General features: G+C 40.6%; 1 long non-coding RNA gene across 1 annotated transcript; it reads right to left on the reverse strand.

Moving 5' to 3' along the window:
- Positions 1 to 2,135: 2,135 nt before the first annotated feature.
- On the reverse strand, positions 2,136 to 7,098 carry LOC134166210 (uncharacterized). The gene is made up of 2 exons (XR_009965798.1): positions 7,048 to 7,098; positions 2,136 to 2,749 (listed from the first exon to the last, which is right to left on the reverse strand). It is a non-coding gene; the product is annotated as an uncharacterized LOC134166210 (long non-coding RNA).
- Between the last annotated feature and the right edge of the window lie 18,691 nt (positions 7,099 to 25,789).

The raw sequence follows: 25,789 nt of genomic DNA on the forward strand, positions 1-25,789 counted from the left end.
GATGGACAGAGTAACACGTACGCATGTGCCTGGGTGAGGACATTCTTGGTTGTCTGAACCATGCAAAAGGCAAAACAAAATCAACAACAAAGCAAACTACTCTTTCTCACCCTGAAAGAGCATAAGAGAAAACACTGAAACTGAATCTCAGTGTTGGCCAAAGGTGTACATTTCAGTTGCAAACATTCAACTTTCTTTTCCTTGACAATAACAATAAATTTTCCTTGAGCAAAGCACTCACAACAAATGTAGGAACCAAATTATAAACATGTGCTTTTTGTAAAAGAATTATATAGAAAAATAAACTAAATCCCATGTATAATTGTCCTTTGACAAACAGTGGTTCCCATAATGGCTGTTTTAACACTACGTTGTAATTGCAAAATTACATTAAATACCTCAGTAGATAATCATAGTTTTAAATGAGTTACAAACATTGCTGTGCTCTTTGGAGGGTTTTGCAAGTTTAACTGCAATTTTCCTGTGTTGGTTTTTTCTTTAATCTATTTTTGTTTGTTGGTGGGGACTGCCAAAGTTTGTGTAGATATTTAAGCCCAAGACAGCATCTTAGCTTAGCCATCTGTGAAAACAAGAACCGAGTAAAAATATAGCTTTGAATAAATGAAGCACTCAGGGAATTTCATACTTGATATAAATAATTGCAGCTATAGCTTGTTGCTATGCAGTTAAGAAAAACATTTCTCTTATCCTTGGTGAAGACCCATTTCTTTAAAAGGTTTCACTTTTAAACATGAAGACAATGAAACATTAATATTTTTCCATTTTTCGCTTCAAGTGTACATGTGAGATCAATGCCTTGCTGTCTGGTTTGATAAAAATGAAGGCAAAGGCTCTGGAGAGAGGCAGCAGGGGCTCCCAGAAAGCTAACACTCACCAATGCTTCCCTTGGCCTCAGCCCAAAACCAGGGGCTTTCAACTTGGGCCCAATCCAATAGGGCTTGACCTTCAGGTGGCCTGTGGAAGGATCAAACATGAGAAACTGAGGCTTCTTCTCTTTTAAGGGGGTTTAAGGGTTTATGTGTGTGTGAAGGAGAGCTATAAGGCATCAGGTTAGAGAAAGTGGGACTCACTTTCCAGGTATGGCAAGCAAGTCACTTTGTAATGAGCACATACGAAGAGTCATCACGACTATGCATTTAACCATGACCCTGAGCCATAAGCCTTAGCTCCAAGGCTAAGCAAAGCATAGACTTCCTGGGCATAACACATAAAAATTACAGATTTGACTCGTTTGTAGTAAAACCTGCCTTGTGATGGCCACCCTGAAGGAACAGAAATGTCCTGCTGCTTTTCAAGGGTCACAGGACAAGGACTCACATGCCCTTGCTGGTGCACACAGACCCTGCCTCCTGCCCAGCTGTGCCTAAACAAGCCACATCTTTGTGGCGCCAGGGACACAAGAGTTCTGCAATGGGACCAAACGGGAAATGCTTGAATATTATACTGTGACTCTCTCCCCACGTCGCTTTCATTTTAAAGCCTGAGACTGAAGAATATGAAAATCAGAGCACACCTGTGTAACAAAAAACAAACCCAACAGCTATTAAGCTTCCACCCATTCATTCTGTATGTCTTGTGGGAATTTTCAGCCTTGATTTCTCCATTTCAAGTCCTGAAGTGCCTTTTCTGATCATTGCTTTAGACCTGCTTTGTAACTGCACAGGGTTTCATGCAGTCCTTACCTCTCAGTGAAGCCACAGCTCCATGTGTGCATGCTTGGAGTGTGTACATTCATGTATATGAACAGAGGGAGTAGCAAAACCAACAGCTTTCTTCAGTCCCAGAAAAGCTCAACATTTTTTGCCTCCTGTTTGTCTTGTTTCCCTGAGAAAAAAAAAAAACATTGGACATTCTTGGCTGAAAGCTGTCATCTTCAATGAAAAGCTGATTATACAGTGGAAGTAAATAATAAAAGCATGATTCTGTCTAGTTGCCTGGGCTAAATTCGTGAAAAAAAACCACCTCAGTTGGCACTCAGTAATTTCCTCATGAAAAGCAGTGTTTTTTAAAGGAAATAGTGACAATTTGCCTTGGACCAAATTAGTGAAGATATAAACTGTCTTCACATTGAAGATGTCAAATCTGCAAGCAAATAATTGTAGCATGAGAACTGGTGGTGTCACACAGCTTTAATGATGGTTTGCAGTAAAAATACCAAGAGAACAAACACCTGCTTTATAGCTTCTGTGGGTTGCCAGTGTATTATTATTGGCTCTGACCTTCTAATTGCCTCTTTATTTTCTTCTCCTGGCTGCATGGTGAATAACACGAGTGCTCTTTCAACTCCTACATGTCCCCCACGCTCTCCCCCTTTCCTCCTCTTTCTCGGAAAATAAATAAACTACCAATTTAATGACTAACTAGCTTGTGCTCTCGGAAGAGTTTCCTGAGCTTTTGTACAAACATTGAGCTTTGAACATTTTTCAAACAGAAATCAATGCTTTTTTTCTCCTCTTAACTTTCTGTGCATGCCACTGAGAAGCGTTTTAGTTAGAGCACTGTCTGCACGACACCACAGCCCACCCATCCCTTTTGTGCTGGTAGTGGAGAAAACTGCTGCAGTGGCTGGTCAAATGCAGCTAAAGCAGCAAGCAGCCTGTAACAGAGGAGGAATTTCGAAGACACGGCTGCTGGGTCACGCGTGGTGCTCGGGCGCCGTGGATGCTGCAGATGGGATGCAGGAGAGATGCTGCGCAGTGCTCCCAAGGCGCCAGGAACCGTGGCACCCCTGCGGAAAGGAGCGGGATGAGCTCTTGGCATTGCGGGAACCACTTCCCCCAAAATACCGTAATGTGTGCAACTGCTAGAAATAAAGGGAGTGGCGGGGACGGGGAGCGGCAAGAGAGAGCCCAGGGGTGGCACCGGCCAGGTCCCCGCTGCAATGCTGGCCGACAGCCATGAGATGTCACTGCTGCCGCACACAGAAGTAGGTTCGAGCTAATTTGTCAAGACACCCGAAAGACTGAGCTGTGGCCGCTTTGTGCCACGATTTTTACCCCCAAAACTGTCTTGCTTTAGCTCCGGCCCCTTCCCCGTCCCTCCCATTCAGCAATGTCACCGCTGCCCGAGTCTGGAGGCATCTCCCTTGTCAACACGTCGAGTCCTGCGGTGCAGGTCTGTGCAGCAACAGGCACTGCTGGCCTTTTGGTCTGTGAAGAGATGTTTTTCAGCTCTTCAGTGCTCAAAATAAATGTAAACACATGCTAGCAGTGAGAGGACTTACTTAATTTTCTGGTGAATTAAGTAGCCCTGCTTTCATGCCATGTCCCATGTGCTGCTCTGGATGAAAATTTCCATCTGGGGCAGATGTCCTACATGAGCATGTAGAAATTCCTCTCTCATCAGACTTTCAAGACAATTGCATACTTTTCACCCTAGACGAGAGGGAAACTAAATGAGATTTATCACTGCAGTAAATCCTTCAGAAGGCTGGCACTGTCTGCCATTAGGCAAGGATCGCAGAGATACAGGTAACAGATTCAAGTCTAGGAAGCTGTCTTATTGAGGCATATAAATATGCCTTGTGTTAATAGCCATTTATTAAAACAGATTAAAAAATACACTTTTAAAGTTCAGCTGAGTGACCACCTTAGCCATAAACATCCCAGGAATACACTTAGATCAAAGTTTTATGACCTGTGTCTATTATGGCAGATAGCTCTACCTGAAAATGTCTACTCTTAAAATCTTATTACTGTCAAATTCCATATTTAGGCCAGTGATTTGACATTCTTGCATGAACTAACATCAAAGTTTTTTTCCTTTTTAATCTCTTAATCCTGGTGCATAAATTATTTATAACTGATTCTATTCTATGTGTCTTTTTTGGTGTTATTGGATTCTTATCTTTCATTCCAGTCTAGGTTTCTGATTCAATATATTAAAAGCTTCAGTTCAGCTTTGCTTCCTTATTAAGATACAAAAGAAGTAGGAGCTTATAGAGTGTTGGAAGAAGAGCACAATTTATAATTCTTAAAAAAAAAGTAAAATTAAGAAGTTTTAGTAAAATGAAAGAATGTTGTTTTACAAGAAGAGAATTACTTCTAATTTTGAGCAAGTACATTTGTGTGTCCTCTCTTAGCCACCATCATTAGATAGTGAGGTCAAGCCCTACAGCCCTAGTTCTGCTGGTGGGTCTCAGAAAACTTGCTTTAGAGACTGCTGCTGGAAGATCTCTCCCTGGAGACCTGCTGTCAGGATCAGAGTATGGAAGGATGTGGACATAAAATTCTCTTTTACTCTTCCATGTTGCTTTCTTCTTTTGCACTTACACTACAGCTGGGTGAAAAAGTAAAATTATATTTGGGAAGTCATAGCAGTCCATGGTGGTGAGGCATTGGAATAGGTTGCCAGGAGAAGCTGTGACTGTCCCATTCCCAGCAGTGTTCAAGGCCAGCTTGGACCAACCTGGGGGTTGGAGCAACCTGGTTTAGGGGAAGGTGTCCTTGCCCATGGAAGCGGGGTTGGTACCAAATGATCTTTAAGTTCCCTTGCAATCCAACCCATTCTATGAACCCATTGTATGAGTCTATGAATTGGAACCCCTTCCACCAGCAGAAAAGCAGCAAGAAATAGAAACAAAACCTGAGTATCCCTATAAGTAGCAAAACCAGATAAGCTTGATTCATGTATCAGAAGTGGTCTGTATTAAAGGTTTTCTTATGACAAAGAAGGCCTGACATCTGAAAGGTTCAAAAGTGATGAGAAAACTGAGGCAACCAGCTTGGTTATAGAACATCTGTATTTGGAAAGGCTTGGCTATACTCTCTATTATAGTATGACACACTAACAGCTTATAAGATTAGCTTACAAAAGGCAGCTCTGATCATTCACATGGGTACATCCAAGATACCTAAGGGATGGATAAACCTGCAACAATAGCAGGATCACACTACAGATTAAAAATTCATCCATACAGAATTAGACACTTGAGTCACTGTTGGACATAGAAAGAGGGGTAGTTAAGAGTACCTGTTTTTTGAAGAAAGATGAAAGGTGTAGCATAGTGAGATTTTACCAACATTTAAATGAAATTGACCTGTTTTAAAAAAAACAAAATCTTATTCATGGCTGAAGTATACCTGCAGTTGCATACATTAGAACATCAAGACACGAAGTAGTCTTCCACCCCTATCCAGGAAGGCTGTTAATTTTTATATATATATATATATATATGTATATTTATTTATACAAACACATATATATATACATATATATTCTCCCCCCACTTCCCTTTTGTTCTCTATGCCTTTTATGTGACTTTATGTGAGCATGTGCCATGCTCAAAGACCCTGGCAGCAGATGGAAAGAGCAAGAGTGAGCAAACTTGCATTTCATTTTCCATTTTGATGTATAAACCATGAACTAGACAAAACAGCAGTGAAGTAATACTCAGTATTAGTGGCTTAGACTCAGACTTAACTACTGGTTTAGCTGAAAGTGATTTGTATTCAGGCTAAAGGAAGCAAGTGGGTAAATGTTTTTTGTAGCAATAGCTGAAAACCCTTCCTGATGAGCCTGCTGTGAGGAGACAACAGCTGGCTGTCTCCAAGTGTCAGGAAGAAAATCACTGTAAAGTGTTGCCACCGTGCTGGGACTGAAACACCCCCATGCTGCCTCCTGTATTTTCCAGGATGGCTTGTAAGGAGCTCATGAAATCAATCTGGCAAACCTTCAGCTGAGCTTTCCAGGTTATCCTACTTTTATTCTTATTTGGGATTCACCCAAATGAAAAACAAATTTGGGCCACAGCTGGGTGACTTGAGTCTGGACAGTTTCAGACTGTCCTTTGCAAGGTCCTCTGTAAGAGCTACAAGGGAACACCCATGTCCTGGGGTGTTGATTTCCCAACTGGACATGACCTGAAACCCAACTGTGAGCTGGTCCAAAACCAGGGATTCTACCAGCTTTGTAGCATTTCAGACCCAGGGTGGTAAAATCTGACAGACCTCACCATCACTCAGTGTTATGCTGCTATAATTAATCCCTGGTTATTATTACAAATTCCCTTTTTCCCCCCCATTTATTTTTGTGCTAGTTTCCTGACCTGGAAACCTGACGCTTCTGGTTCACACTTATGCACATCTCAGCTCCCCTCCTTGAGTCTGTTTAGGATCTGTACTGACAGCAAAATGGCACACAGTAGAGTCTGCACCTACCCAGAGGAAATGCAAACAGCACAACCTTGTCAGGATTCTCAGCCTCAGTTATTCTTCCTTTACTACCTGAATTCATCAGCACACATTTCAAGAGCTTGATTTTCTACAACATTTTCTATATTCTACCCAGCTCCACAACTGCTCTCGCAGGACAGCAAACTGAAAGAAACACACACACATACTTTGACATCCCTTAAAACAGACAGAATCCAGCATTAGTTTTCCCTTGCTTCTTGAAAGAAAAGGGCAAAAGATAGGAAGAACATACTCTACAAACTGACAAACCTGCCTCTGCTTAGAGCACTGCAGAAACTGCCAAAGAACACTGGATTTGTGGGAAAATAATACCGACATACAGCTACCAAGGTCAGTCAGTCTTGTGCACTGGGCTGGCAAGCCAAACTTACATAAGTAATGGCCATCGGCAGTCAGCTTTAAATTGGGCACCCACTTCTCCCCCCTGCCCTAATGAAAAAAACGTATTAAACTTGTTCTGCCTTAAGCTGTTTTTCCTCACTTGTTTATTTTCTACATCTCTTCCAGCTTGAGATGCTCACAACTACTGCAACAAGCATAAAATTCAGAGCTCAGAGAGGGCAGGATGGTTTTCTCCATTTCTTTGCAGACAGCTGGGATTTTATCTCATTAATGGTGTAGAGATGCCAATAGGAAAGGCCATGAAAATAAGTGGATATTCACAATCTAATCTTCCAGTTTCATCATGCATGTGCATTTCCTGTGTCCATTTCATGTTCTTACAAACAGAAGCTGTTACCTATGGTGGATATCACCACAGGCTGAAATAGACTACTCCTATAGCATCATTACCTGGTCTAAGTACAAAGGCAAATATAATAAGTACACCTACCACTTGCAAAGGAGCAGCACATGTGAGTGTTGCAGGAAGCTCTGCGCCCTCGAGGCAGTTGGGGAAGGGATGGATGCCCTGGGCTGGGCTTAAAAGGGGCTCCTATCCCAGGGTTGTGTCCGTATAAGTCCCAGCTAGGGCTGCTCAGGGCCTTCAGGGCTTTGCATCAACTGTTTCCAAATGACAAACTCCCTCTCCCTGGAGATGGCAAGTTGCAAATGAAATAGCAGAGCTAGTGAGAAAGTGGTTAACAGGAGCTTTAGCAGAAGAATAGAAGAATGTGGAAATAAGCCCCCGCCATTTCTTACATTATCTGAGTGCTGTTCAGCCATGAATTGTCTGTAATAATTAGCATGAGAATATCTCCTTGATGACATTCATACTGCATAAAAGGGTCTGCATTTCCTCCATCAAAGTGCATATTTATGAACTGAATCTCCGAAAGACAGAGCCTTTGATAGTATTATTTTAATATTTTTGCATATGATTTAGAAGTTTAAACTTCAAAAAGCCCTAATAATAAGAAAAGACTTTCAGATTTCTCATAGTCACCTCCATTTCTAGTAAACACAAACACGTATATGGGAGTCACTGTTTAAATATGAAAGTGATAGACTCTACAAGATAGAAAGACATGAATAAATTTACTTCTGATCCTTAATGATCCTGTGAATAGTGAGTTGAAAAACCCAACCTTGAATGCTGAAGCTATTACATGGCATATGTTTTTCTCATTTCCCATTCATTTCTTGACCACAGTGACAGCCTATTCTGAGTCACACTGGAAAACCTCTACTTTCTGAGTATGTCCATTTGTGTGCACATTTCTCCTCATTCGTCATTCAATTACCTTATTTTATATACCTGATTACTGTAATTCCTCATAAATTAAACCTGATCCATAACTAAATTTATCAAGGGCAGGATTACAGGATTTATCTCTGTCAACTGTAGGACTGTGAGGACATTCTATAGACATGCTGCCACTAGCCTGAGTAGCTTGAGTTTGATGGTCTTAGATGTTGGGAATGGCAGTTCTTAGGTGTAAAGGTAAAAAAAAAAAAAAAATGTCAACAAAGTCTGCCCAAAGCTGCTGGATTTCTACTTACTAATGTCCTGGTGTTATTTCTAGCCCTTTGTTTTAGCACCTACAGCAAGCAAGTATCTGGAAGTTTAAAGCCTTGCACTGTGAAAGGCAGATGGTGGTTACTTTCTGAAGTGTTTATAAAGAAAATAATCCATTTGGTTATTCTAGGCAAAAATGTGCTAGCATCTGCATTATCCCACATTTGGACAACTCAGAAGGAAAGGGAACTAAGGGAGGTGATGGGCCACCAAGTCTGGTGCCATGTGATGCTTGGCTCATTTTGTCCCAAACCCAAGTCTTCCCCACCTTTTCTGCATTGACCATTAGAAAGAATTCCTCCTGTGGGCTGCATCTTCTCCTCATTTGGACTGCAAAGCCCCAGTGCCACTACTGAAGACATTAACCTGTTCATGATGGCTTTGGAGCTGCAGCAACTCACTGCAGATCTGTGAATTACAACTTTTAAAAGTTTTGGTTTCTCACTGGTTTTAGAAGCTGCTAATGTAAATTTTAGGAAGTTGAGGAGAAAATAAAAGGAAATATTAGTGAAGTACGGTCTCTCTGGAAACAGAGGAGGAACTGTTAGAATTGCCTATAAGCTTTCTACATCTAGTTACTTTATTTCAAAGTTGTCAGTATTAGGCAATTACAATTCCTGTAGCTAAAGCCTTCTTTTGTTAGAAAGCCAACAATTTTAACTTGCATAATTTCAACTTTTCTATTATTTAGATAAATCCATTGACATTTGGCATGCATCTCTAAAGCTCCATTTTAAATATAACCTACATCTTCTATTATTTAACAATAAGTAATTTGTATCTAATTCATGAACACAGATAGCAGTACTTTTTATGCACCAAGAAAATAATGAGTTTCTTGTTCACAGGGATAAGAATGATCTGCCTGGATATTGGCTAAATCTCTTTACTAAAGAAAATAACTAATATTTGCTAAACAAATAACTATTCAGGGCATCTCAATTTTTATGAAAACTGAACAGAATATTCTAATAAAAAAAAATCTCCTTACACTTAAAAAAAGTCTGGAAATGTTGCAGCTTTTCCTGGCATGCATATTAACTGCTCAAAGTAGTAATAATAGTGAGTCTTCCTCATCTTTCAGCTGTTGTTCATCTTATCACAGAATCATAGAATGGCTTGGGTTGGAAGGGACCTGAAAGCTCATCCAGTTCCAAGCCCCTGCCATGGGCAGGGACACCTTCCACTAGACCAGGTTGTTCCAAGCCCCGTCCAACTGGCCTTGAACACTGCCAGAGATGGGGAAACACCACTTCTCTGGGCAATCTGTTCTAGTGCCACACAACCATCTTCTTAAGATATAAGTTCTTTGGTGGAGGGATAGACTTGAGTGCTACAGGAGCAAAATTAGTATTCAAAAACACAGTATATTTATACTTGTGCTTATAAAGAGAGTATTATAGAGACCAGATTCTTATCCCAATAAAGATACAAATATTTTGAGACCTTCAGTAGTAAAGAATGATTTATTTGTCCCCATATCTTCCACTAGCTGATAGAAGATTTGGCAAAAACCAATGCAGTCAACATCAACAGTTGTTCACAGCTATTCTAATCTTCTCCTGATAAAATGCACCATGAATCTAAGTATGTCCCTGTTAACTAACAAGAGAAATAAATTTTATGAATTATATTTATGATGGACATTATAAAATTTTGTCCAGAAACAAGCTTAGACCATAATATGCTCTTTATCTACTTTGATGGCCATTGAAAGGATTAAAAAATATAACTGAATTCTGTCATTATACCACCTTTTTATCGTGCCACTGTTATTTAGGAATAACTCTTACCACATCTTTTTCACCATCATTGCTTGGTTGAAACCCCACGGGGGACAACATAAATGAGCCTAGGTGCTCACTCTGCCCCCTGATTTCTGCATGAAGGAAGCCAGACTCCCACTGTGGCCTGGACCCGCAGCCTGCCCAAATGTACCCACTGCAGAGGTCTCAACCTGGCCCCCACCACACCAGTGCTGCTTAGATCAGGCATTACTTGGAACAGTCTGAAAATGCAGAAATTTAACACATCTCCACTTACTTTTTTTTTTATTCTGAAACAAAATAAGAAATGAATGGGTGAAAAAAAACCAGTCAGAAAATGGATAAGAGGAAGAAAATGTTGATCTGTACATCACAAACACTGGAAAATGCTTGTCCTGATCAGAAAACAACCACATAATTCAAAATATGCAGAAGTGGCTGGGTGTTTTCAGAAAATGTTAATTCATCACCACCAGAAATCCTTGTGGGAACACACACATCAATTTTGAAGGATGGTTTTTCTTGGATCTGAGACAAAATTTCTGATCTGAAAAAAAGAGAGAATAGTTGGTGGCCCAGATGTTTGCAAAGCAAGTGGGAATCCTCCCCACTCTATTTAAGTCACCATTTTTCTTCTAAAAGGAAACCTGAATGTGAATTTCCCAGGTGAACGTTTTAGCTATTGTCTAATCTGAGATGGGTGAGATTTCACAAAAAAGCTTCACAGGATTTTAATTGCATCCTGACTTTGTGCAGGACATCTTTTGAATGCCTGAAATAGCTGCTGGGACATGGGCCCCTTCTCCAGCCCACTCTTCTCTTTACCCCTCTTTCCTCTGCAAAGCAAGCAAGAACAAGGAGCAAGCCTATAGCCTCATGTTTATCATGTTATCAGAATAAAAGTTCATCCATATGAAAGGAGGAAAATAAATCCTACTACTGTTAGGACTGATTTAGAAATCACAGTTGTTTTACTCATCATTCCTATTCATAATTCAGCTTATTACTATAAAAGATGAAGGGGAATATGCCCTACTTTTCCCTTTGTGATTTGACAGCACTTATGTTGAGCAGCTTTGCCATGAAAACTAGCAGTTGCTCAGTTTCGCTGCTATGTTTTTGGGCCTTCCATGACACAAAAAGAAAGAAGAAAATCTGGGAAAAGGAGGGGGAACACAAAACATTTCAGGCAATTATAGCCTTCAGACTGACTTGTGCTAGCCCTTTCCTCACTGTTTTCCTGCAAACTGATCAGTTGACAGTGTCTTTTTCAACTAAAAGGAGATGTTTGCTCTTATTAATGACTGGAGGACAAATCTAACCACTAATGGCTGTGATTAATAGCCTGAAGTCTGCAGTCTCCACAGAGCAGGAGCCTTCAGAACACGTCAAAAGGAGAAAATGTGAGTTAGAGCTGTGAAGCCAGAGAATGCGGTTCTTTAACTGCTCATGCTTTAGCTAGAACCCATTTATTCCTGCTAAAGGCATAATCTCTAGAGGTAGCTCTGATTCCTGGGAATGCTAGTGTGATTACACATGTAAACAAGCTGTGCACATCTGTATTGCCTCTGCCACTGCTACAATTAGATGTCATCTCATCTCATCTAACTCTACAATCCCCCTAACTGTCCATTCTCTGCCAGGTGGGGTGTCTGTGCAGGGGCAGAGATCAGGCAGTGGTGCCCAGGCGATGGAGATAACCTGTCAAAAAGAACCAGCTAATTTGACTTACTCCTCTGGCAACATATGAAGCAGGAGCTGGGAAATCCAGTTCTCCCGTCAAAGCCTTCCCAGATTCCCACACCATTGATTAATGGATCCCCCTGAGTTCAACCATGTCTCTAGGGGTTTTGTTTGCATATCCATAGCCGTTTCCAAAGAAACTGCTGCTTCCAGTAAGTGGGTCTGCTGTACCATTTTTCTGATTCACGAAGGTTTGCTGCTGCTGCTCAGATAGATCATTTCTGTGTTGGGAGAGCCTTGCTGCCCCAGAAACCTATGCCTGCTGCCCTGCCTGAATATGGCTGTGTTTGATTTACTAGGACTTCACCTACCTCACCTAATGTTTGCAGAGATATAATGCCAGCTGAAAACCCTTTCCTCAAACCAGTTGATTTTGTCCTGTACGTTGGCAGCTATTGATAAATATCCTCAGCCTAAAAGATCCTACAGCAGGAACTATCTCCTGACATGCAGGATACACCCTCTCTTCTTTTCAGATTACCTCAAGCGGTGAGGCTCAGCTTGGTGTCAGCCACATATGACATTGTTGCCCATTTGCTGAACCTTTATTTTGCACTTATTTTACCCACATTTTTCTTCAATTATGGAACTATTCTTCCTGACAATGCTGCGAGTTCAGTTTCTCCCTCTCTGTAATTTCACTTGAATGCTCCCCATACTAAGTAGGATCTATTTTTATAGGTCTTTTGCTCTGTGTTGTTTTCCATTTGTTTCTCATGTGTATTCTGGTCAAGGGAAATAAGGAATAGACAGATTCTGCTACTTGCTCTTACTTATGCTGCAAAACGGATTATTCAGGGGAAAGAACTCTGCAAGGATAAAAATGCCAAAAATCTGTACTTTGATCAGGAAACAACATTTAAACACACGGTACTGGGGCATTTCACTTTGCTTCTGTGCTCTAAACCAAAAAGACAGTAGTGAACTATTAAAATACAATCGGTAGTGCAGGTTCCTCCTTTTTTTTCTTTAAAATAACGGCTGTTCACTTGTTGATGCACAGCAATTGACTAACTCATTCTGACATCTCACAGCTAAACCTAGCAATTTTGTTCTGGAGAGCAGTTTCCCAGGGAGGTAGAGTGAAGACTGCTCCCAGGAACTCCTCCATCTAAGAGCTGCTCTCCAGCAGAAACAGTTCATAGTGCCTCAGTAATCTCAGCATCAGGTAAGTGGTGGAATCACTGTCACTGGAAGTGTTAAAAAAACGTGCAGATGAGGCCCTTAGTGACATGGTGCAGTGATGGCCTTGGCAGTCCTGGGGGAACAGCTGGACTTGATGATCTTGGACAGGTTGGATAGAGCCTTGGGTGGCATGGTTTAGTGGGAGGTGTCCCTGCCCATGGCAAGGGGGCTGGAACTGGATGGTCTTAAGGTCCTTTCCAACCCTAACTATTCTGTGATTCTATGATTCTATGATGTCAAAGGTCTTTTCCAACCTAGCTGATTCTGTGCTTCTATGATTATTTGGCATGTACACTGAAAGATGTGTCTTCCAGCAGAGATGATAGCTGAAGATTAGCCCAGTGTAGATTGCCAGGATGGTGAAAGCCACATCTGCAGGAAGGGGCATGACATGGCTCATCATACTCCCTCTTTGCCTTTAGCTGTCATGTGCACAAATGCTAGACTGCTAAAGACAAGAGACAACAATAAAGCTCCCTCTTGCCCACTCTTTAAGCTGTTCATTCACTGGCTTGTGATCAGCCGGCAGCTTGTGACCATAGCCAGTAAACTGTCCTTATGCATCTCCTACCCCATCCTGAATGACTAATGCTGCATCTGTTCTTTGGGGTCTCATTTCTCAACTACTTTGAAAATGAGGCAGAAATAAATCCTCCCACCTGCATACGTGCAGAGTCACAGGTCCCCCCTCTCCTGCTGAAAGAGTGCTTGTCACCAGTTACTGAGGTCTCTCTGTAAAGAGCTTTGCGAAACAAGAACCATTGCCATTTGATGACCTATTTCCTTTGTCAACCTAAACCAATGTTAGAGTGCTCTCTGTCCTTCAACTCTCCTAGATGATGAATTTGGAATCCCCTATGGTAATAAGGCATTGCCAAAACTGACCTCAGCCCTCAAATATTCCAAGCTATCTCCAAATATCATTTCTCTAGGATGTAAGTGGGTGCTCTTTCATGCACACCGTACACATTGATAGCATACATATATTCCTGCCAGCCTGCCCATGTTCTGGGAGGCATATGGCTGCAGCTCCCATGAAGGGTCCTACTCCACACTGTGTAGCATTTATCCTCCTCAGTTTTGGATTCTGCCGCTCGGTACCACTCTGTGCCCTGAACAGACCTTGCAGCAATGCAGCATCACAGAGAGCAATGATCTCATCAGCTGGCTTTTCCAAATCTGGGTGTATTATTTAATGCCTTCTCAGGAGATGTGTTACCTAGCTTATACATTGGTCTCTCCCACTCTCATCCAAATAACAGATGACACCATTTAACTGCTAGAGCACATGATCCATCATTCCTTGCAACACCGCAGGTGTACTGGCTACACCATATGGCAACTTCTTATACTTGAACAGCCCCTTAGCATGTGTTTGCAGTAAAAAGTATTTATTAATCTGGATCTGGTGTCACATGCTGATGTGCTTAAGACAGGTCAAGTTTTGTAAGCCTCTCCCACCTGTCATTTTGAAAGTCATGGACTAGGCTTGGCTGATGATCAGCTGTCAGGGGTTTACAGCCTGAAAGCTTCTAGCTTTCATCAGAGCTGCGGTAATAAACTAAATGTTAGTGTCAGCAACAAGACTTTTCTCCATTGCCTCCAGAAGCTTTTGACACTTTTTCTTAGTGCAGGAACATTCACTTCAGTGATTTCCAGATGAGGGAAGGAACCTGTTTTGTATCCTCACCATTGATCCAGATGCCCGGAGCAAAAAGTGGCAGCACCATAAAGGGTAGTAGAGTCCCTGCTCCCAACAACAAATGCACACTGATTGGAACCACAACATCACAGAAACAATATTGGTAATGCTTTAGACAGCTCTTCAGTTTGCTGCATCTTCTGTTCTTCTTGGGGCTTTTTAGGACTTGGAAAAGAAACTTTTAAATACCTGCAGGAAGTCTTGTCCTAGGAGATTCCTGCTCTGCTTTGACAGTGTCGAGGGCTACAGGGAAGCATCAGTGAAGTGTGCCTTCAGCTGCAGGGCAGTGAGCTGTTGCTCCTCTCGTGCTCCAGCCCTGCTACTTTCAATCAGAAAAGAAACCTGTTAGTTAAAGAAAAAACCCCAAAACATCAAACCAACAAAAAAAAAACAAACCCCCCCTCCCCCCCCAACCCAACCCAAACCCAAACCCAAAGCAATATTAGACTTTTTTCCTGTTGGAGACTTGCAATATTCAAATTTTTAAAAACTATTTCTATGTTTCTTTGTGCACTGTGAAAAAAGGAGATCTATTCCTTTTGCTTTTTGTGGTCACCCATAGCTCATCCCCTTCTTGAAAACTAAGATAAAACTGGATACTGATGACCATTTACTGTTTTAAGACAACATATATATCCATGACTTAGTCAGCCATCTTCTTTTCGGTTTAGGCACTGATCATAATTCTATGAAAGAACCAAGCAAAGGTGAGCTCTGCTGAAAACCTGAAGAGATTTAAAACAAAAAATTACTTTTCCATTTTATGGAAGGCCTTTATTAAAATGGTATTTCCCCTCATCTCATCCTCTGAAACCTACAGGAATTTTAAACTTCCACTTTTTTATTTAAGTGGACACCTACTTCAACATCTTTAAAGCTATTTAAAGTTCAGATATTAAACATGAATAATTGCCTCCTGATTTCAGTGCATGATGAAATAAAAACTGACAATGCATGTCTTCTGATGACATTCACACCTGTATCTGTGACAGAGACTTGTAATTTAATGAAAATTAACTCCTCTCTGGACTAGAAGGGCAAGGATTAAAGCAGCTTCAGTATCATATTCTGTGTCACTTTTCTTCTGTCTGATATACATGGGGCATGGGATAGCAGGCAGTGGGGAGAATGAGTAGATGAATAGATTCTATCTGAGTGCTTTCAAGTCCTTTATCACCTTGAAGCATCTTACTGCGTAAAAAAATAAAATAAAAAAAAAGAAAAGGGATGTCTGAGCATCTTATCACAAAGTTCTTTAGAGAGGCAACAGGAAGTCAGAAGCTCATTGATCCCCATCATTCAGAAGCCCCAGTCTTTCTGTTATCTCATGAAACCATTAGCAAAAACAGTGCAACTCCTCCCTGAATCTCTTTCAGTCTTTCTTGCAGGCTGAACACTGCTCCTTGAAGAGATGAAAAGCTTTTACTTGGGAAGAAGTGTACCTGAGAGGTCCAAATTCATGGATAGTGCATGCAACAGAAAAAACAACAGTGACATTAACTGCATAAAGGATGTCATGAATTATTCATGCCCTTTTGTGAACATAGTTAAGACCTGTGGGAGTTAGTTAAAGGATAGTTACCCAAGTGAAAAAAGTATATTTTAATGAAATATAAATATTAGATGGAACTTTACATGGAAATACTCTGGAGACTTATACATTATTTCCAGGGAAGGAAAAAGCACATTTTTGAATCTCTTGGGGTGCCAACTCATTAATTAGTATGGATATGAAAGGTATATGCTTAGATGCATTAGTCAAGCAATTACCGAGGAAGTATAATTTGAGAGTATAGTCTGGCAATGATAAGTTACTCTTACACTCATTTATATTCACTTCATTGACATTTTCATTTAGCAGGATCTAAACAAGTAGAAGCTGCTGATGCCAAGGACCTGCTTTGGTAAGTAGCTCCTGAAGAAGATCACTAAGGAGTTTGTTGGGGATCATGGCACACTCCCCTTGCAGAGGACTGGTGAGGCACAGACACTGCCTATAAGACCTGCTGCTCCACTACTGTTGGCCCAGCTTCCAGATTTTGGGTGGGGGCTACACTTTGCTGTTCTCATTTCTTGGCTGTTGCTTGTGCTTCTTAGCAAACCTCTTCCTTCAGTCAGACTGTGATCAAAAAGGGTGTTGAGGATGGTAGTGCTGCTGCCATGAGAAGACTGTTCCTTTTCTTTAACATTTCTTACTTTGAGGTTTGGAAAACTGAGTTCCCACATCCTCTAGCACCCACTTCTGCTTTCAGAAATTCTATGTAATAGAGGCTGTGGAAGTCAGGTCAGGCCCTATTCCTTAAATGCTCTCTACATAGAATCATCGAACAGCTAGGGTTGGAAAGGACCTTAAGATCATCTGTGCAAAAGCAGTATGAATGAGGTTGATTTCAAGGACCTACTTTCAATTTCCATTTATGATTTTCTACCAAAGATGTCTGATATAGCTAAAATGTCAACAAGAGAATTTCAGTCTATGAAACTTGGTTAGAATAGTTCATATTTACATTACATTTCATACACAATACTAATGTCTACCTTCCAGTTATATTTTGTATCAGTTCCTTAGAGAAGTTGAAGTGATTAATTTGACTATTTTATTATTATTTTTTTCCTGAGCATGTTCCAATTTCCATCTCAATGTTATTTCTTTTATGACTGGACTTGAACTACAACTGTTAAAATTATTTCCTTGCAAAGGATAAGACCCTGGACTTGAACAACAATTGTTAAAATTATTTCCTTGCAAAGGATAAGCCCATTTGCTACATGGACCTTACATGCGCTGTCCTCTGTAACACGGGTGTGGGATAAAAGGCAGACTTGCCATCCAGATCAGGTCCTCAGATAGAAACCTTTACTGCGCACACGTGACAATGCTTCCGTTTTTGGTGCTGATTAAGCGTGCTGTAAACTTTGTCCCATCAGAGTGGTTTTCCCTTTCACTTTCTGAAGTGAATTTTCAGGACTTTTCATACCCACCCTTCAAAGCCAGGCTGCACAGTGAGGTGTAGGAATATACATTCATCAGAGCTCTTAATGTTTTTGTCTTAATGCTTCGCATCACTCACAACATGAAGGCTGAAGAGAGCCTGAAACCTCAAAGGCACCTTTTCAGTTCGAAGCCTTCTGGGAGGCAGTCTCTTTTCCTGCAGCTTTGCCATAAGCATTCAAATGACTTCTCCCATTGACTTCTTTCATTTACTCTGTGCATTTCTCCACACATTTGCTGCAGACCTATTTCATGATCCCTATTTTAATTTGATACTGACAAATGGGGATCAAATAGAGAGGCTTCACTGGAAAGTAGAGTCAAGTGAACTTGACTGTTTCAACTCTCTTTCACATGGCACTTTCTATTTCATCAAACTTGGCAGCCCAAGGCATTACAGTCAAACTTGAGGCACCATTGAGCCCCATAACAAATGCAGTAAATGGCTTAAATTTCTCTTTATAATCCCTCATTTTAAATGTGATAGTGTAGGATCTTGAGTGACTTATCACAGCAAAATTGAGACCCTTTCCCAGATTATTTTTTAGTATCTTTTATTTTTTTTTATTATCTTTTTTAATATATTTTTTTCTCTCTGCATTTTGCATGTTCTGTTGGAATTTGTCATTCTGTGTCCTCAAGGATTGAAAGTGAAGCATATTTTGAAACTATATATCCACTGTTTGCTATATTTGTGGCTGAGGAGATAAGTTATCTGATAGTTTGGTCCTGTAAAGAGCTGTGAGTAGATAACCTTGGTGCTGAGGATTGCATCTAACTATTTTCTGGTAAACTTATGGACTCCAAGGTCTGTACTCAGCTTTCTTTCAGAAATAACTGAACAGTCTGACAATGTGAACATAAACCAACAGAATTAGGTCTGGCAATGTTATGAACTGAAACATCATGAAAGAAAGTATTGCCACCCCTGTGTTTCAGGAATATCACACTTCTTTTTCTGAGGTATGGACTAATTTGGGTCATTTGTGTTAGATGATCTTTTGTAGTGCTGCATTCGATTTGTAAGTGGCTTGTAAGTGAGAAAGGCAATTCAGTCTGTGAGAACTTGGGTGACAGCAGCAGAATGCAACAAGATTCAGAGGAGAGAAACTCAGCTAGTCAGACCTCTCTGGTGCATCTGTAACACAATTAAATCCCCATAATGACTTTCATTAGGCCCAGCATGTAAGTCAATACAAACAACTTTCAACTCGATGAATGTTTTTCTCTCTAAAAAGTAACCTTTTCTTTCTATTGCTTTTGTACTGTTTTAGCCATATGCTAAATATTATAATGCCTCATTCTCATTTACCCTTCACATATTAAGGTGAAAACTCTGACCTAGTGCATTCTAATTACTTGGCTTATTAGCTTCACATTATATCAGTAATGGTGTGATAGCCAACATAATTACTAGGACTTGAAAAATTATACTTTGCTGTACTATTTTGTGAACTATGAGACGGTTCTCTATTCTTATTAACTTATTTAATGGGTTGGCCAGATTTTTCATCTACCTAGACCATTGATCAAAACTGATAATTTTAGATTTCAGTTACAATTGAGAAATTGCCCTGTAAAATGGTGAGAGAGAAGTTTTATATAAGAAAATACAGACATTTATTATTTGTCTTTGTTTCTTATTGACAGATCACCACAATTAGGTAGCTACTGCAAGCTGTTTGAACGTCATTTTTAACTTACAAATCTTCATGAAGGATATTTGCCTCAAAGAAATTATTTTGGTTCTTTTTTTCTCTTGCCAAATTATTATTTTTACATTCATTAAAACTCTGGTTTAGCGTTTTTGATTAAAAGCTTTTTTTTTTATTTTCTGGAAGAAAATAGATCTTCCATACCTTTTTCTGTTTAAGTAAGATGTTAACTTTCCAGGAAAATCCTACAGGACTGGCAACTTTTGATCAGGTTAGAAGTTGAGTCAGGAGCCCTTCTTTCACTTCAGTACACTTTGGATGAAGCCCGTGGTGTAAAGACATGGCTCTTGTCTCTTTTAAGCAGATGACTGTTATGCCATCCTGAAAGACAAGCATGCATGGCTCTTCCTGTGCCAATACCTGCAGTGCCTCCTGCTGCATGTGCTTTTCCCCCTTCATGGATGAGATTCACCCATGAACCCTGGCCACAAGCCCCGGACTTCTGCCGACAGGGGAAATGGACCAGCCAGCCTCATGATGTCTATGTGCCCCTGACAGGCAGCTCTGAGGTGTTTCTGAAATCTTTGTCTCTTGACCATGGAAGCAGAGGGTCAGTGCACAAAAGTAAATCAGTCATTTTCAGTGAAATCATCTTGGAAGGACCTGGATTGAAGTAATCAGCAAACCATCCACAGCACACTTGTTTAGAAGCAGCCACAGAATAACCTCCTGGCTTTTGGCAGATGAACCTGTATTTTTGCAGTGCTGTGACAGCTGGAAGAGTTGATGCTGTCTTGACTCAACATATCAGTCAGGAGCTTTCCCTGTGAAGAAATCTATGTGTGTTTTAAGCTTATTTAGTTGGAAGAGAAATGAAGCTGACTCCCTATTGGATTTTTGTTTGCTTGGGGTTTGTGTGTTTGGTTTCTTTGTTGATTTTGTTTCCTTTTCCCCCCTCCTTCAGAGCTCATCCATCCAACCAGAAGACAAAGTGGAGCTGTGCATCATTACCCATTTACAAAAATTAATCCTCCCTGTGCAGCTGTACAAGCAAAACTATCTCCCAGTTTCACAACTGTATCTTTAAGCCAAGAGGAGATGGTGTAAAGATGGTCAGTAGTTATTTAATAAATAATAGAAAATTACTTTTTTAATGTAGCAGAGAACACCTGAAAATATATTCTTCCTGCAAGATTTTGATGGGGTACCACTTAATTCTATTGTTCTTGGTGCAATCATCAGTTTAATAGTTCAGATTTTCCTTGACCTCTTTGCATAAGGGACATTATTATAAAAGCAAGTATATAAAAAACTGCTAATAGCAGGGACAAGAGGGTTAAGAAGCAGTTTGAGCTTGAATGTGAGGCACCAGTGTTAATGCAGACCTACAGGTGGCTTGACGCTTGCTTAAGTGATCAGGGTTCAGTTCACGCTGTATTTCAGATTAGTGCAGGTATTAAAGCCACATCTTTTGATATCAAAGACAGGGAGGTGAAAGAAGGGAAATTTCAGTCCCAAATTGGATAAATTTGCCATGTCTCTGGCTGCAGTGCAACACTCATTCATTTGCAGGTGAATTTAATAGACAGGATGTTGAATGAGGAATTACTTCCCAGAGTGGTATGTTGAGATTAGGTAGAATCTGCCTAAAGCCAGAACAACAGGTTGCTTTTTTGCTAATTTGTGACTTAAAAATTAGTAAATGCACCTGACATTTTAGGTAATCTTATATATTTAGATTAAAATGAAACTCAAGCTGTGTTTGGAGTCCTTTCTTCACTAGCATATGCCTATGTTATAATACGCATTGTATAATATGTAACTCTGTATCTTGTGGTTTCTTGATAATTTAAGCAAGAGATGCTTTTAAATTAGCTATTAAATTACCATTCAGAGATCTGATCATCTTCTAATTTCCTTACAAAGCCCTCCACAGGGGATAAATCTAGTTTAAATGTTCTCTTCTTCCTATGATTTTATACTCTGGCTGTAAGACAATATAATATTCCTGAATTTCTAGCTGAAATACATTACAACCACATGAAAGGTTTTAGCTCAGTTTTGTCAAATCATTCTATATTTCAATTGTAAATGTATCCAGAATTATGAAGAAAAACATGATTTCCAGTTTTGTTCAGTTTTTTTACCCTGGCCACTGGTGTGATATCTGAATAACTTAGAGAAGCACAAGTGTCGGTGCATTTTTAAACACTTAATATGCTAGTTGTCTCCCCAAGTAATTTTATTTCTTCTGATTTACTTTTGGCAGATATTTGCTAAATGCTTTTCTGGACAGAAAACTTCCAAAGAGTTTTGAGCTGAAGTAGGGGTGAATTTACTTCCTGCTCTGCACAAGGTCTGTGGCAGGAGACCTGGACCGTTGTGCCATAAGCTGCTGGTGCTGCTGCAGCCTGGGAACAACTTGGTTGTGGTGGACTTGGGAGGGATATTTAAAAAAACTATACAGCTCAAGGATAATGAGACAGAGTTTAGGATAGTAGTGGGGTACTCTGGGCTTCATATTCGCTTCCCTCCCTTCTTGGGTATTCCCACCACACCTTACTTTCCAGCTGACCCCCACTGTGGCAGACCCAGTTTCCTGATCGTGGTCAGCAGGGCTCGTTAGTTGTTCCTCCCCTCTTCAACACTACTGTGCAAAATAGTGTCGTGACAAATAATGTCATGCCGTGGTATGTGTCCACACTGCTGAAAACAGATAACCTGTGTCCACGTGAGCTGTGGGAAAATCTGAAGCATAAAAATAAGGATAGTCCAATTTTGATCTGTTTTGTGAATTTTGCCTCTCAAGGTGCTCTCAATCAATGTTATTCGTGTTGTACTTCCTTCTGCAAAACACCTTCCCGTAATGTTATGCTGATGATAGAGCCTTAGCTAGGAATTCTGTCGTCTTCTCGGAAAAATGAATGTAAAAAGAAAATACAATTAAACAAATTTGGTGTAGCCTTTACTATTTAAAGTAGCAATGATAAAATCAGAAATACTGTATCTGAAACCAGACTGAATTTATGACCTTCTCTTGGTGCCTTACTGAGTTCATTTAGTAAAAATATGTATTTATGTGGTTGTTAAGTTTTTGAGCCTATAACTGCAAACTCGACATGCAAGTTTAATTAATTTTTTTTTCTGGTTCCCACAGGTTTTAAAAACTAAACAATTCTTGTCATGATGCATGAACTATGCTCCAATACCAGCATTAACCTAGCAGAACTATCTCAAGTGATACGATAGCTATGATACTGTATTCTATTACATACAAAACAACATTCAAAATTGTTGGAATAAAAGGCTTTTCAAATATGGTTCTTTCTCTAGGTTTAATGTGCTGTCCCTGCCCATGGCAGGGGCATTGGAACTTGATGATCTTAAGGTCCTTTTCAACCCTAACTATTCTATGATTCTAAGACCAGTTATCAGGGACTGTAGCAATAGGACAAGGGGTAATGGGTTTAAACTTAAACGGGAAGATCAGGTTGAACATAAGGAAGAAGTTCTTTACTGTGAGGGTGGTGAGGCACTGGAACAGTTTGCCCAAAGAAGTGGTAAATGCTCCACCCCTGGCAGTGTTCCAGGTTGAACAGAGCCTTGGGTGACATGGCCTAGTGTGAGGAGTCCCTGCCTATGGCAGTGGGCTTGGAACTAGATAATCTTAAGATCCTTTCCAACCCAACCATTCTATGATTCACCACAGGCATGTGGTCTATTATGTTTTCATTCCAGCTGCACAAAAACATAATTCCAGAGACCATGAGCTGTGATCCACTGCTAGAGCAGAAGAATAAGAATACCTTTGTCTATCTCTATAACGGCCTAATCTATTTCTGGGCAGGTTCCAGAGCATGTTTCCAATAAATTCTCACTATCACAAATTTCCCAGGCACATGTAGCCCAAAATGACACCATTAATTTTGCTTTGTGTCCTGGGCTCAGCAGTAGCAGTCATTTTTCTCCTCCTTGGTAGCTGGTGCAGTGCAGTGTTTTGACTTTCAGCCTGGGAACAGAGCTGATAACAAGGATGTTTTGGTTTGGCCAAGGACTTTGTGAGCCTCATGCTCTGCCAGGGAGGAGGGGAAGCCGGGAGGAAGCAGAGACAGGACACCTGACCCAAGCTAGCCAAAGAGGTATTCCATACCACAGCACGTCATGCCCAGGATGTAACTGGGAGTTACCCGGAAGGGCTGGGGGACTGCAGGGTTGGAGGAGGCATGGGTCAGAGCCTGGTCGGGCTGGGGGGCCGAGTTATCGGTTGGCTGGTGGTGAGGTGATGTATTCTCTTCCCTTGTTATTTCCTTTATCATTGTTATCATTGGTGGTAGCAGTAGTGATTTGTGTTATACCTTAGTTACTAAACTGCTCTTATCTCAACCCGTGGGAGTTGCATTCTTTTCAATTCTCCTCTCCGTCCCTCTGGGAGTAGGGGAGGGAAAGAAGGGGGGGAGTGAGTGAACGAGTTACCTGACTGGGTTTAAACCACAACACTTTGATATAGATTATAACAGATTAATTATTTGTTCCTCCTGAGGTTTCCACAGATGGGGTGTAAAGGTACCTATTCTTAAAGGGTAACATGTGCCTTTCTAGGAAAAGTATTTACCTCTTAAGGTTTCCTTTCCTCCTTTGTTCTTCTGTTGTCCTCTAACACTCTCAGAAGTTATTGTTATTGGGTACTAATTTAATAAAAATGCAGGAGATTCTGACTGAAATGATAACCACTAAAGCTATTCAATTGTTTTTCTGTTTAGCAATTCTGATTGAAATTCTGGTCACAGTAAAGTCAAAGGCAAAAATTTCTCTGGCTTCTATGGGAACTGGAATTTCATCTAAGGTGAATATTGTTTTTGATTTAGACACAAATAACTTATAACAGTTTCTGATTTTCAAGTATTGTCTAGCATAATATCACATTAAACAAGCCAAGAAACCATAATCCAAAGGATATTGTCAAGTGGAGGCTCATATTGGGTGCTGTATGCTAGATACAAATCTCTTTACCTGGCATTTGATGTCTACCAGGGAGATAACTTATCAGTTGTGTTCCATGTACTGCAGAGATCATCACTTTCAAGGTAGAGAAGGACAGCAAAAGAAGCAACAACGTAGCAGGAATGAAAGCAGCAGTGGAAGAGAAGGCATGGTAGGGAATGCCTTCTAAGTGATGTAGAGGTATCTGAAATACTTCAATTCTTTTTAACACAGTCCTCCCTGTGAGGAGGATCTGTCCCTTCTGACATGTGCAAATGAATCCCAATATTACTTCTTATATTCTGTGTTTTCCTATGTATCTACATGAGACACTTGTGGAAATGCTCAAGTTGAAAATACCTAAATCTTAATCAGTTAGCTCTCAGCATTTCAGGAAGCAGGTGATAGAAATTTCTTTGGAATCCACAATTTTCTTGTGGCAGGAAGAGCTATCTTAATATTACCTTCTAAAGACATAAAGCAAGCTAATACACATACGTATATGTGTGAGTATTCTGAACCCAGGACAACTATCTGTGCACATATCTACTTATTTATATATTTGGATGATGTGTATATGGAGGAGATTTCTCCTGCTCTAAGCAGTTACCAACATTATCAATATGTATGTATTTTTGCGCTTGCTTTTTTCTCTCTATTAATTCAGACCTTGAATACACATGTTTATTTTTAAGTAATTGCAAATTATCCATGAAATGTTAAATAGGATAATGAACTCATTAAGCATTAATCGCCGAGGCAAGCAGCTCTAAGTGCCAGCAAGCTTTCCAGTGGAATGCTCCAGCATGGCTGTCAGGGGGAGACAAGACAAGACCCACCAAGAGTGAACAGCTCGTGCCACAGCATCTGAGAAGTCCTGCATAGGGCCAGAAGCAATAGTGGTCAGGCTCCCCACACATACAAAGGAAGACCCTGGTGAGCACTAGAGGGGCCAGGAGCACCACCAACAAGGCAGGCAAACAGGGCACGGTGCATTCAGTTTGTGCTACAGAGTGGGAGCTGAAGCTTCTGCCAGCATGACCAGGGAGCTATATTATCCCCACTGCAGAAAGCCATAGTCTCTCTAACCTCTGCACCCACCACTGATGCAGCTACCCAGACAGAGCTGAAAGAGCTTTAAGCTAGATTTGAATGGGGAAAGGTAGAAAACCAGGCTTGCTAGTGGTAAGCCGAGGGGCATCAAACAATATTTGAGGCATGGAGTGCTAGAGAAGTCCTTCAGTCCTTCATCGTAGTAATGGTTGGAGATGGAGAGCCATGTGGAAGGAAAGACACAAGGGTTATTGCTGTGTTAGAAACCATGTAAGTGCCTGAAAATGATCATGCAGGAATTAGGGAGTCTTCCCCCACAAAGATGGTGGAATCAATATCCCCATTGAAGTGCATATACACCAATGTATGGAGCATGGGCAACAAACAGGAGGAGCTGGAAGTCATTGTGCAGCAGGAAAGCCATGGCATATTTGACATCATGGAAACATTGTGGGATGACTCACACAACTGGAAATGCAGTACAACAGAGAAGAAATGATCTACAGAGTTCATGGAGTGCACAGTTGAGTGGTGGACATGG

Source organism: Pezoporus occidentalis, unplaced genomic scaffold (assembly GCF_034315485.1).
Source record: "Pezoporus occidentalis ecotype Australia unplaced genomic scaffold, CSIRO_AGI_Poc_V1 ctg256, whole genome shotgun sequence".
Lineage (NCBI taxonomy): Eukaryota > Metazoa > Chordata > Aves > Psittaciformes > Psittacidae > Pezoporus > Pezoporus occidentalis.